Source organism: Pseudophryne corroboree, chromosome 6, assembly GCF_028390025.1.
Source record: "Pseudophryne corroboree isolate aPseCor3 chromosome 6, aPseCor3.hap2, whole genome shotgun sequence".
Taxonomy (NCBI): Eukaryota; Metazoa; Chordata; class Amphibia; order Anura; family Myobatrachidae; genus Pseudophryne; species Pseudophryne corroboree.
The window spans coordinates 136,213,281-136,226,907 of NC_086449.1; the positions used below are offsets into that span (position 1 = coordinate 136,213,281).

The window sequence follows — 13,627 nt, forward strand, 5'->3', positions numbered from 1 at the left end:
GGCCGACACAAACACCTGGCCCATCTAGGAGTGGCACTGCAGTGTCAGGCAGGATGGCACTTCAAAAAAATTGTCACCAAACAGCACATGATGCAAAGAAAAATGAAAGAAAAAAGAGGTGCAAGATGGAATTGTCCTTGGGCCCTCCCACCCACCCTTATGTTGTATAAACAGGACATGCACACTTTAACGAACCCATCATTTTAGCGACAGGGTCTGTCACACGACTGTGACTGAAATGACTGGTTGGTTTGGGCCCCCACCAAAAAAAGAAGCAATCAATCTCTCCTTGCACAAACTGGCTCTACAGAGGCAAGATGTCCACCTCATCATCATCCTCCGATTCCTCACCCCTTTCACTGTGTACATCCCCCTCCTCACAGATTATTAATTTGTCCCCACTGGAATCCACCATCTCAGGTCCCTGTGTACTTTCTGGAGGCAATTGCTGCTGGTGAATGTCTCCACGGAGGAATTGATTATAATAATTTTGATTAACATCATCTTTTCCACATTTTCTGGAAGTAACCTCATACGCCGATTGCTGACAAGGTGAGCGGCTGCACTAAACACTCTTTCGGAGTACACACTGGAGGGAGGGCAACTTAGGTAGAATAAAGCCAGTTTGTGCAAGGGCCTCCAAATTGCCTCTTTTTCCTGCCAGTATACGTACGGACTGTCTGACGTGCCTACTTGGATGCGGTCACTCATATAATCCTCCACCATTCTTTCAATGGTGAGAGAATCATATGCAGTGACAGTAGACGACATGTCACGAATCGTTGGCAGGTCCTTCAGTCCGGACCAGATGTCAGCACTCGCTCCAGACTGCCCTGCATCACCGCCAGCGGGTGGGCTCTGAATTCTTAGCCTTTTCCTCGCACCCCCAGTTTCGGGAGAATGTGAAGGAGGAGATGTTGACGGGTCACGTTCCGCTTGACTTGACAATTTTCTCACCAGCAGGTCTTTGAACCTCTGCAGACTTGTGTCTGCCAGAAAGAGAGATACAACGTAGGTTTTAAATTAGAGATGAGCGGGTTCGGTTTCTTTGAATCCGAACCCGCACGAACTTCACTTTTTTTTTCACGGGTCCGAGCGACTCGGATCTTCCCGCCTTGCTCGGTTAACCCGAGCGCGCCCGAACGTCATCATGACGCTGTCGGATTCTCGCGAGACTCGGATTCTATATAAGGAGCCGCGCGTCGCCGCCATTTTCACACGTGCATTGAGAGTCATAGGGAGAGGACGTGGCTGGCGTCCTCTCCATTTAGATTAGATTTAGAAGAGAGAGAGAGAGAGAGATTGCTGTGATACTGTAGATTAGAAGAGAGTGCAGAGTGCAGACAGAGTTTAGTGACTGACGACCACAGTGACCAGTGACCACCAGAGACAGTGCAGTTGTTTGTTTTATTTAATATATCCGTTCTCTGCCTGAAAAAAACGATACACAGTCACACAGTGACTCAGTCTGTGTGCACTGCTCAGCCCAGTGTGCTGCACATCAATGTATTGTATATAAAGCTTATAATTGTGGGGGAGACTGGGGAGCACTGCAGGTTGTTATAGCAGGAGCCAGGAGTACATGATAAATAATATTATATTAAAATTAAACAGTGCACACTTTTGCTGCAGGAGTGCCACTGCCAGTGTGACTAGTGGTGACCAGTGCCTGACCACCAGTATATTAGTAGTATTGTACACTATCTCTTTATCAACCAGTCTATATTAGCAGCAGACACAGTACAGTGCGGTAGTTCACGGCTGTGGCTACCTCTGTGTCGGCACTCGGCAGGCAGTCCGTCCATCCATAATTGTATTATATACCACCTAACCGTGGTTTTTTTTTTCTTTCTTTATACCGTCGTCATAGTCATACTAGTTGTTACGAGTATACTACTATCTCTTTATCAACCAGTGTACAGTGCGGTAGTTCACGGCTGTGGCTACCTCTGTGTCGGAACTCGGCAGGCAGTCCGTCCATCCATAATTGTATTATAATATATACCACCTAACCGTGTTTTTTTTTTTCGTTCTTTATACCGTCGTCATACTAGTTGTTACGAGTATACTACTATCTCTTTATCAACCAGTGTACAGTGCGGTAGTTCACGGCTGTGGCTACCTCTGTGTCGGAACTCGGCAGGCAGTCCGTCCATCCATAATTGTATTATAATATATACCACCTAACCGTGGGTTTTTTTTCGTTCTTTATACCGTCGTCATACTAGTTGTTACGAGTATACTACTATCTCTTTATCAACCAGTGTACAGTGCGGTAGTTCACGGCTGTGGCTACCTCTGTGTCGGCACTCGGCAGGCAGTCCGTCCAACCATAATTGTATTATATACCACCTAACCGTGGTTTTTTTTTCATTCTTTATACCGTCGTCATACTAGTTGTTACGAGTATACTACTATCTCTTTATCAACCAGTGTACAGTGCGGTAGTTCACGGCTGTGGCTACCTCTGTGTCGGCACTCGGCAGGCAGTCCGTCCAACCATAATTGTATTATATACCACCTAACCGTGGTTTTTTTTTCATTCTTTATACCGTCGTCATACTAGTTGTTACGAGTATACTACTATCTCTTTATCAACCAGTGTACAGTGCGGTAGTTCACGGCTGTGGCTACCTCTGTGTCGGCACTCGGCAGCCCGTCCATAATTGTATATACCAGTGACCTAACCGTGGTTTTTTTTTCTTTCTTTATACATACATACTAGTTACGAGTATACTATCTCTTTATCAACCAGTCTATATATTAGCAGCAGACACAGTACAGTGCGGTAGTTCACGGCTGTGGCTACCTCTGTGTCGGCACTCGGCAGCCCGTCCATAATTGTATATACCACCTAACCGTGGTTTTTTTTTCTTTCTTTATACATACATACTAGTTACGAGTATACTATCTCTTTATCAACCAGTCTATATATTAGCAGCAGACACAGTACAGTGCGGTAGTTCACGGCTGTGGCTACCTCTGTGTCGGCACTCGGCAGCCCGTCCATAATTGTATATACCACCTAACCGTGGTTTTTTTTTCTTTCTTTATACATACATACTAGTTACGAGTATACTATCTCTTTATCAACCAGTCTATATTAGCAGCAGACACAGTACAGTGCGGTAGTTCACGGCTGTGGCTACCTCTGTGTCGGCACTCGGCAGCCCGTCCATAATTGTATATACCACCTAACCGTGGTTTTTTTTTCTTTCTTTATACATACATACTAGTTACGAGTATACTATCTCTTTATCAACCAGTCTATATATTAGCAGCAGACACAGTACAGTGCGGTAGTTCACGGCTGTGGCTACCTCTGTGTCGGCACTCGGCAGCCCGTCCATAATTGTATATACCACCTAACCGTGGTTTTTTTTTCTTTCTTTATACATACATACTAGTTACGAGTATACTATCTCTTTATCAACCAGTCTATATATTAGCAGCAGACACAGTACAGTGCGGTAGTTCACGGCTGTGGCTACCTCTGTGTCGGCACTCGGCAGCCCGTCCATAATTGTATATACCACCTAACCGTGGTTTTTTTTTCTTTCTTTATACATACATACTAGTTACGAGTATACTATCTCTTTATCAACCAGTCTATATTAGCAGCAGACACAGTACAGTGCGGTAGTTCACGGCTGTGGCTACCTCTGTGTCGGCACTCGGCAGCCCGTCCATAATTGTATATACCACCTAACCGTGGTTTTTTTTTCTTTCTTTATACATACATACTAGTTACGAGTATACTATCTCTTTATCAACCAGTCTATATATTAGCAGCAGACACAGTACAGTGCGGTAGTTCACGGCTGTGGCTACCTCTGTGTCGGCACTCGGCAGCCCGTCCATAATTGTATATACCACCTAACCGTGGTTTTTTTTTCTTTCTTTATACATACATACTAGTTACGAGTATACTATCTCTTTATCAACCAGTCTATATATTAGCAGCAGACACAGTACAGTGCGGTAGTTCACGGCTGTGGCTACCTCTGTGTCGGCACTCGGCAGCCCGTCCATAATTGTATATACCACCTAACCGTGGTTTTTTTTTCTTTCTTTATACATACATACTAGTTACGAGTATACTATCTCTTTATCAACCAGTCTATATTAGCAGCAGACACAGTACAGTGCGGTAGTTCACGGCTGTGGCTACCTCTGTGTCGGCACTCGGCAGCCCGTCCATAATTGTATATACCACCTAACCGTGGTTTTTTTTTCTTTCTTTATACATACATACTAGTTACGAGTATACTATCTCTTTATCAACCAGTCTATATATTAGCAGCAGACACAGTACAGTGCGGTAGTTCACGGCTGTGGCTACCTCTGTGTCGGCACTCGGCAGCCCGTCCATAATTGTATATACCACCTAACCGTGTTTTTTTTTTCTTTCTTTATACATACATACTAGTTACGAGTATACTATCTCTTTATCAACCAGTCTATATATTAGCAGCAGACACAGTACAGTGCGGTAGTTCACGGCTGTGGCTACCTCTGTGTCGGCACTCGGCAGCCCGTCCATAATTGTATACTAGTATCCAATCCATCCATCTCCATTGTTTACCTGAGGTGCCTTTTAGTTGTGCCTATTAAAATATGGAGAACAAAAATGTTGAGGTTCCAAAATTAGGGAAAGATCAAGATCCACTTCCACCTCGTGCTGAAGCTGCTGCCACTAGTCATGGCCGAGACGATGAAATGCCAGCAACGTCGTCTGCCAAGGCCGATGCCCAATGTCATAGTACAGAGCATGTCAAATCCAAAACACCAAATATCAGTAAAAAAAGGACTCCAAAACCTAAAATAAAATTGTCGGAGGAGAAGCGTAAACTTGCCAATATGCCATTTACCACACGGAGTGGCAAGGAACGGCTGAGGCCCTGGCCTATGTTCATGGCTAGTGGTTCAGGTTTTTTGGAAGGGACATCCTGCGTGACACTGCAGTGCCACTCCTAGATGGGCCCGGTGTTTGTGTCGGCCACTAGGGTCGCTAATCTTACTCACACAGCTACCTCATTGCGCCTCTTTTTTTCTTTGCGTCATGTGCTGTTTGGGGAGGGTTTTTTGGAAGGGCCATCCTGCGTGACACTGCAGTGCCACTCCTAGATGGGCCCGGTGTTTGTGTCGGCCACTAGGGTCGCTAATCTTACTCACACAGCTACCTCATTGCGCCTCTTTTTTTCTTTGCGTCATGTGCTGTTTGGGGAGGGTTTTTTGGAAGGGACATCCTGCGTGACACTGCAGTGCCACTCCTAGATGGGCCCGGTGTTTGTGTCGGCCACTAGGGTCGCTTATCTTACTCACACAGCGACCTCGGTGCAAATTTTAGGACTAAAAATAATATTGTGAGGTGTGAGGTATTCAGAATAGACTGAAAATGAGTGTAAATTATGGTTTTTGAGGTTAATAATACTTTGGGATCAAAATGACCCCCAAATTCTATGATTTAAGCTGTTTTTTAGTGTTTTTGGAAAAAAACACCCGAATCCAAAACACACCAGAATCCGACAAAAAAAATTCGGTGAGGTTTTGCCAAAACGCGTTCGAACCCAAAACACGGCCGCGGAACCGAACCCAAAACCAAAACACAAAACCCGAAAAATTTCAGGCGCTCATCTCTATTTTAAATCTAGGATCGAGCACGGTGGCCAAAATGTAGTGCTCTGATTTCAACAGATTGACCACCCGTGAATCCTGGTTAAGCGAATTAAGGGCTCCATCCACAAGTCCCACATGCCTAGCGGAATCGCTCTGTTTTAGCTCCTCCTTCAATGTCTCCAGCTTCTTCTGAAAAAGCCTGATGAGGGGAATGACCTGACTCAGGCTGGCAGTGTCTGAACTGACTTCACGTGTGGCAAGTTCAAAGGGTGGCAGAACCTTGCACAACGTTGAAATCATTCTCCACTGCGCTTGAGTCAGGTGCATTCCCCCTCCTTTGCCTATATCGTGGGCAGATGTATAGGCTTGAATGGCCTTTTGCTGCTCCTCCATCCTCTGAAGCATATAGAGGGTTGAATTCCACCTCGTTACCACCTCTTGCTTCAGATGATGGCAGGGCAGGTTCAGGAATGTTTGGTGGTGCTCCAGTCTTCGGCACGCGGTGGCTGAATGCCGAAAGTGGCCCGCAATTCTTCGGGCCACCGACAGCATCTCTTGCACGCTCCTGTCGTTTTTTAAATAATTCTGCACCACCAAATTCAATGTATGTGCAAAACATGGGACGTGCTGGAATTTGCCCAGATGTAATGCACGCACAATATTGCTGGCGTTGTCCGATGTCACAAATCCCCAGGAGAGTCCAATTGGGGTAAGCCATTTTGCGATGATCTTCCTCAGTTGCCGTAAGAGGTTTTCAGCTGTTTGCGTATTCTGGAAAGCGGTGATACAAAGCGTAGCCTGCCTAGGAACGAGTTGGTGTTTGCGAGATGCTGCTACTGGTGCCGCCGCTGCTGTTCTTGCAGCGGGAGGCAATACATCTACCCAGTGGGCTGTCACAGTCATGTAGTCCTGAGTCTGCCCTGCTCCACTTGTCCACATGTCCGTGGTTAAGTGGACATTGGGTACAACTGCATTTTTTAGGACACTGGTGACTCTTTTTCTGAGGTCTGTGTACATTTTCGGTATCGCCTGCCTAGAGAAATGGAACCTAGATGGTATTTGGTACCGGGGACACAGTACCTCAATCAAGTCTCTAGTTGCCTCTGGATTAACGGTGGATACCGGAACCACGTTTCTCACCGCCCAGGCTGCCAAGGCCTGAGTTATCTGCTTTGCAGTAGGATGACTGCTGTGATATTTCATCTTCCTCGCAAAGGACTGTTGGACAGTCAATTGCTTACTGGAAGTAGTACAAGTGGTCTTCCGACTTCCCCTCTGGGATGACGATCGACTCCCAGCAGCAACAACAGCAGCGCCAGCAGCAGTAGGCATTACACTCAAGGATGCATCGGAGGAATCCCAGGCAGGAGAGGACTCGTCAGACTTGACAGTGACATGGCCTGCAGGACTATTGGCTTTCCTGGGTAAGGAGGAAATTGACACTGAGGGAGTTGGTGGTGTGGTTTGCAGGAGCTTGGTTACAAGAGGAAGGGATTTAGTTGTCAGTGGACTCCTTCCGCTGTCACCCAAAGTTTTTGAACTTGTCACTGACTTCTGATGAATGCGGTCCAGGTGACGTATAAGGGAGGATGTTCCTAGGTGGTTAACGTCCTTACCCCTACTTATTACAGCTTGACAAAGGCAACACACGGCTTGACACCTGTTGTCCGCATTTGTGTTGAAATAATTCCACACCGAAGAGCTGTTTTTTTTTGTATTTTGACCAGGCATGTCAATGGCCATATTCGTCCCACGGACAACAGGTGTCTCCCCGGGTGCCTGACTTAAACAAACCACCTCACCATCAGAATCCTCCTTGTCAATTTCCTCCCCAGCGCCAGCAACACCCATATCCTCATCCTGGTGTACTTCAACAGTGACATCTTCAATTTGACTATCAGGAACTGCGGGTGCTCCTTCCAGCACTTGCAGGGGGCGTGCAAATGGTGGAAGGTGCAAGCTCTTCCCGTCCAGTGTTGGGAAGGTCAGGCATCGCAACCGACACAATTGGACTCTCCTTGGGGATTTGTGATTTAGAAGAACGCACAGTTCTTTACTGTGCTTTTGCCAGCTTAAGTCTTTTAATTTTTCTAGCGAGAGGATCAGTGCTTCCATCCTCATGTGAATCTGAACCACTAGCCATGAACATAGGCCAGGGCCTCAGCCGTTCCTTGCCACTCCGTGTTGTAAATGGCATATTGGCAAGTTTACGCTTCTCATCAGACGCTTTCAATTTAGATTTTTGGGTCATTTTACTGAACTTTTGTTTTTTGGATTTTACATGCTCTCTGCTATGACATTGGGCATCGGCCTTGGCAGACGACGTTGATGGCATTTCATCGTTTCGGCCATGACTAGTGGCAGCAGCTTCAGCACGAGGTGGAAGTGGATCTTGATCTTTCCCTATTTTAACCTCCACATTTTTTTATGTGTGGAATTATATGCCAGTATCAATAGCAATGGCCTACTACTATATATACTGCGCACAACTGAAATGCACCACAGGTATGGATGGATAGTATACTTGACGACACAGTGGTAGGTACAGCAGTGGCCTACTGTACCGTACTGCTATATATATTATATAGTGGTGGTCAGCAAACTGTGCAAAACTGAAATGCACCACAGGTATGGATGGATAGTATACTTGACGACACAGAGGTAGGTACAGCAGTGGCCTACTGTACCGTACTGCTATATATATTATATACTGGTGGTCAGCAAACTGCAAAACTGAAATGCACCACAGGTATGGATGGATAGTATACTTGACGACACAGAGGTAGGTACAGCAGTGGCCTACTGTACCGTACTGCTATATATATTATATACTGGTGGTCAGCAAACTGCAAAACTGAAATGCACCACAGGTATGGATGGATAGTATACTTGACGACACAGAGGTAGGTACAGCAGTGGCCTTCTGTACCGTACTCCTATATATTATATACTGGTGGTCAGCAAAATTATGCACATTACTCCTACTATATACTACAATGCAGCACAGATATGGAGTGTTTTTCAGGCAGACAACGTATACTGGTGGTCACTGGTCAGCAAAACTCTGCACTGTATTCCTCCTATATAATATACTGGTGGTCCCCAGTGCCCACAATAAAGCAGTGTGAGCACAGATATATGCAGCACACTGAGCACAGATATGGAGTGTTTTTCAGGCAGACAACGTATACTGGTGGTCATTGTCAGCAAAACTCTGCACTGTACTCCTCCTATATAATACAGCTGCTCCCCAGTCCCCATAATTAAGCAGTGTGAGCACAGATATATGCAGCACACTGAGCACAGATAAGGAGCGTTTTTTTCAGGCAGACAACGTATACTGGTGGTCACTGTCAGCAAAACTCTGCACTGTACTCCTCCTATATAATACAGCTGCTCCCCAGTCCCCACAATTAAGCATTGTGAGCACAGATATATGCAGCACACTGAGCACAGATAAGGAGTGTTTTTTTCAGGCAGAGAACGGATAAAACTGGTGGTCACTGATCAGCAAAACTCTGCACTGTACTCCTCCTATATTATACAGCTGCTCCCCAGTCCTCCCCACAATTAAGCAATAAAGCACAATCAAGTTCAACAATAAACGGAGAGGACGCCAGCCACGTCCTCTCCCTAACATTTCCAATGCACGAGTGAAAATGGCGGCGACGCGCGGCTGCTTATATAGAATCCGAATCTCGCGAGAATCCGACAGCGGGATGATGACGTTCGGGCGCGCTCGGGTTAACCGAGCCATACGGGAGAATCCGAGTATGCCTCGGACCCGTGTAAAATGGGTGAAGTTCGGGGGGGTTCGGTTTCCGAGGAACCGAACCCGCTCATCACTAATAGTAACCTACTCTTTTTTAGCATTAAAAAAGAGATTTCGGAGGCACCTTAAATGGTGCCTCTCGCTGCTAACTGTAAATGGCCGGAAGCAAGGGACGGGCAGGGGGCGTGGCCATGCAGAGGGCTGTAAAAGCCCATTAAAAAAGCATTGAAAGCGGCACCTAAAGAGGTGCCTCAGTGCAGCAGGGACGTGCTTTCAGCCCATAGAAGCACGCCCCTGTCACAGTGATTGGGCAGCAGCAGATGCAGCAGCAGATGCAGCAGCAGATGCAGCAGCAGACAGGGGGACAAATCCTGCTACAGCAGCCAGTAAGCAGTCAAGGCCCCGTTCCCCCAGCCAAGATACTCCGGCCGCGGCATTGGTAGATGAAACGCCGGCATAGTGTACTGTACACCAGGGAGCCAGAGAGAGGACACTGCACGCCGGGAAGCCAGAGAGGGGCGACTGCAAGCTGGGTTGCAGTCCCAGCAGTGGCGCCCTGTACTGCCCGAGTTGAGTCCCTAACTTTCCCCTCGTTTCATCCTGTGCCCTCTCTTGTGGATTTCTGGACACTCAACTGCAGCTCATGAACCCCCGGAAGTCCTGGCCTGAATAGTGCTGTGCTCTCCCTGGTTAAGGCAGGGCCAGCGAAGGGACACTCCCAACCACCCTCCTCGCCGCCCGTAGCCCGCCGCCATTAAAATGTGGATCGTAGATAGGGTCGTTGCAGCAGCATCAGCCCAGCCATTCAGCTTCCGAGGCAGCGCTGGGCTGGCACTAGAGGAGCTGTGAGCGGCGTCGGGAGGTGTGATAGCAATGGCTGAGGAGCAGGGTAGCTGCCAAAAAATATCCCCGCTGACCGCACTGACAGTCTCCCGGCCCCCGCACCACGCTGTCTGGCTCCCGGCCCCTGCACCGCACCGACTGTCTCCCGGCCCCCACACCACGCTGTCTGGCTCCCGGCCCCCGCACCGCACCAACTGTCTCCCGGCCCCCACACCATGCTGTCTGGCTCCCGGCCCCCGCACCACACTGTCTGGCTGTTGGCTCCCAGTCCCCGTAGCACACTGTGAAGAGGATGCGGCTGCGGGACTCCGGCGACAGAGCAAAGAAGAGGAGGCGGATTGCTTCATCTGGAGCCAGTGGATCTGCTGAGTCTGGTAAATAACACACACACCACACACCCTCTCTCTCTCACACACACACACACACACACACACACACACACACACACACACAATCTCCTAAGAGCTCTACCTGGCGCAGTGTGTATATGGGACTCTACCTGGTGCAGTGTGTATATGGGGCTCTACCTGGTGCAGTGTGTAAATCCAAGATGGCCGCCACGAGCCAACCACGGCTAGTCGCGTCGTATCATCGCCCCGCCCCCGGCCAGTGCCTCACCAGCAACTGACCTCACCGCACGCCACTGGATCTTGGGGGCATCCTGAGTGAGAAAGGGTCTGATCCTGGAAGTGTTTTTGAGATGAAATTGACAGGTTTGTGAGAGTTGCTGAATGTGTGGTTTGAAGGAGAGGGAGGAGTCAAGGATTATGCCAACACTTGGGGACTAGAGGAGATAGTCGTGCCACCAATGGATAATGAGATTGTGGGAGGTGAGGTTGTGCTGGAGGGTGGGAAGATGATCAGCTCAGTCATATATTGAACAGATACAGATTAGATATATATGTTTACACAAATGTGTTTGTATGTGTGTTTGTGTAATTGAATATGTGGTGAATTTTGACACATAATTACAGATTTTTTTAGTGGTGGGGGTGGCTTCCACTTCTGTATCAGCCTAGGGTGGCTGCAACACTTAATCAGGCCCTGGGTACACATTAGGCGATATATTGGATGGCATATCGTTCCAGTGCGGATTGGGACAATATATCATCCATAACGCTCAGTGTGTACCTGAGATTGCGCGCTCCCACCTGTCGCTGGCAGGATTGCCCTAACTAATGTGATGCACATCAGATGAGCTGACCCGGCTGACGATGACATGCTGGTGAATGCAGCGAGTAGTGGTATATTTCCCAGCGGTACACTGGATCGTGCAGTGTGTATGGCTGTAGGTCCTTGGGTTGGCTGGGACACACATCGTCCTGATATGTACCCAGCCTTAGTTTCTTCCTGAAGGAGGCAATGCAAAGATAAAGGGACTAGCTTAGCAGCAAATGAGGCGTTTTATGCTGTCATTTATTAGATACCTTTCCTGAGGTAACTCTTAGTCTTGAAGAAACTCAGCTCATTATGGGCACATTTATCATCAAATATGCGACTTAACGGCAAATATTTAGCATCACTCTAATGTATCACAGAGGGACCACAATAGATATCTCTGATATCTACTGCAATCCTTCCATTCCCAACTGCAGCTGCAACCCCCATAGAATGCGCTGCTGCCAGATTTACCAAGATCCAGAATGCAAAGCATTCCCGAGCTTGGACCCCGCAGATAATACCATCTGAAAATGGCGTTAGCCCACAGTAGCCTATGTGATACACTTACCAAACTTAGCCGACAGAGGGTTCCTCCAGAACCCTCCCCTACAATGGCCGCTGCGTATGCGTGGTTAGCGGGACAGTGCGTGTGCAGGAGTCCCATTTCCACTCTGAGCACATTGCAGGGATGGGCACCTTTCAGAATCCCTGTGGGTGCTCATTAATACATTTGCCCGGTGTAACCGCATACTACAATGCGATTCTGGGCACTAATATCATACCCAGATCGCATTGAGTATGCGATTAGTGATAAATGGGCCCCTAGGTGGCTTAAATTTCACTTATATAAGTCTATAGCTGCTCCTGGTTATTAAAGTTGCTTCTATACAGGTTGCAACAAACCACTGTGTTTACAGGGTCACTGAGGCTTGGGCTATGCTACTCACTACAAAGCCAGTGACTGATAGATCATGTACTGTAGGCACTTAGCTGGGAGTGTAGGACGGTGTTGCAGGGCTGTGGATGTGGTGTATTTTACAGACCTCTCTCTGGTCGGTTTAACTGGATCCTCTTAGGTGGGCTGGCATCTCTCAGAGGGGAATCGCCTCCCCCCTCACCAGCTGCTCCCTTACAGAGGGTCCCTTTCTGCCACCCACTGTCCTTGTGCCTTGTGGGGAGGGGAGTCTGCTGCCCTCCGGTCTCCTCAGGAGTGCAGGTGACCTCACAGAACGTCTGCTCCTCCTCAGCGCTCCCTCACACAACACCCAATGGTCTAGGAGAGCAGCTATTTATAGCCTCTGTCACTGGTGTAACTGACCACCTCAGCCGCCTGTTTCTAAGTCATGTGACCTGCTGCTGGTTCCAGCAGCTTCTAAGTCATGTGACATGCTGCTCTGGTTCACCAGAGCCTTGGAGCGCAATAAAGTAGACGGAGTACCAACCAATCAGCTCCTAACTGCTATGTTACAGGCTGGGCTTGAAAAATTAAATGGCACCTGAATCACCACTCACCTCTATTTAGAATGCTTGATAAACTCTCACATTTAGATTTGCCAAACACAAAAACGAAACTATATACAGTATATAGATTAATATATAACCCCCTCCCCCCTCCCCATGAGGAAAAAGTATTAAAAATAGTTAATTTTCTACAGCACAAATGCAGGTTTTAATTAAACATTAAATAAAGGAAGCCACATGTGTTGTGGGATCTTTTTACCACTCAGCATGTACTGTACCTCACACAAAGTGTGTGAGCGAGTCTGACGTTTATTACTAAAATATCACATGATGTTCGCATAATAGTCACGTGTGATTTCGCATCACATATCATGCTCCTAACTATACAGTACATGATAGAAGTGTCCAATCAAGGAATAGATTTTGCAGAGAGATGGTCTAGTGCCTATTTATTAACTGTATTGCTACTCCTGTGATACCCACCAGGCAACAGACTTGGGCTTATCAATTGCTTGTGCAAATTTCCAGATTGTTAACCTTAGAGCCCAGGGATGTAAAGAGGCCGAGCTAGCCTGGAGGTACATGGAGTGTTATGTACAGTAGGTGCATTCTCTTTTACACCAAAAGGATCTGGGGCATCTTTTATTACTCCTGTGTGCCGATCTCTGATTCTACACCATGGATGACCCAAGGTTATCTTCAACATCAACTCGGAGGCTGTTACATTTAGCCCCATGTCCCCATAGCTTCCTGAGTGTGCAGCAACCCACA

The 13,627-nt window shown here is 47.5% G+C and overlaps 1 protein-coding gene across 1 annotated transcript in view; it reads right to left on the reverse strand.

Moving 5' to 3' along the window:
• R3HCC1 (R3H domain and coiled-coil containing 1) overlaps positions 1–12,656 on the reverse strand; it is a 177,735-nt gene extending 165,079 nt beyond the window's left edge. The window contains exon 1 of the mRNA XM_063931878.1: positions 12,439–12,656. The gene's annotated coding sequence lies outside the window, so the exon portion shown is untranslated. The remainder of the gene's footprint in view (positions 1–12,438) is intronic.
• Positions 12,657–13,627: the final 971 nt, after the last annotated feature.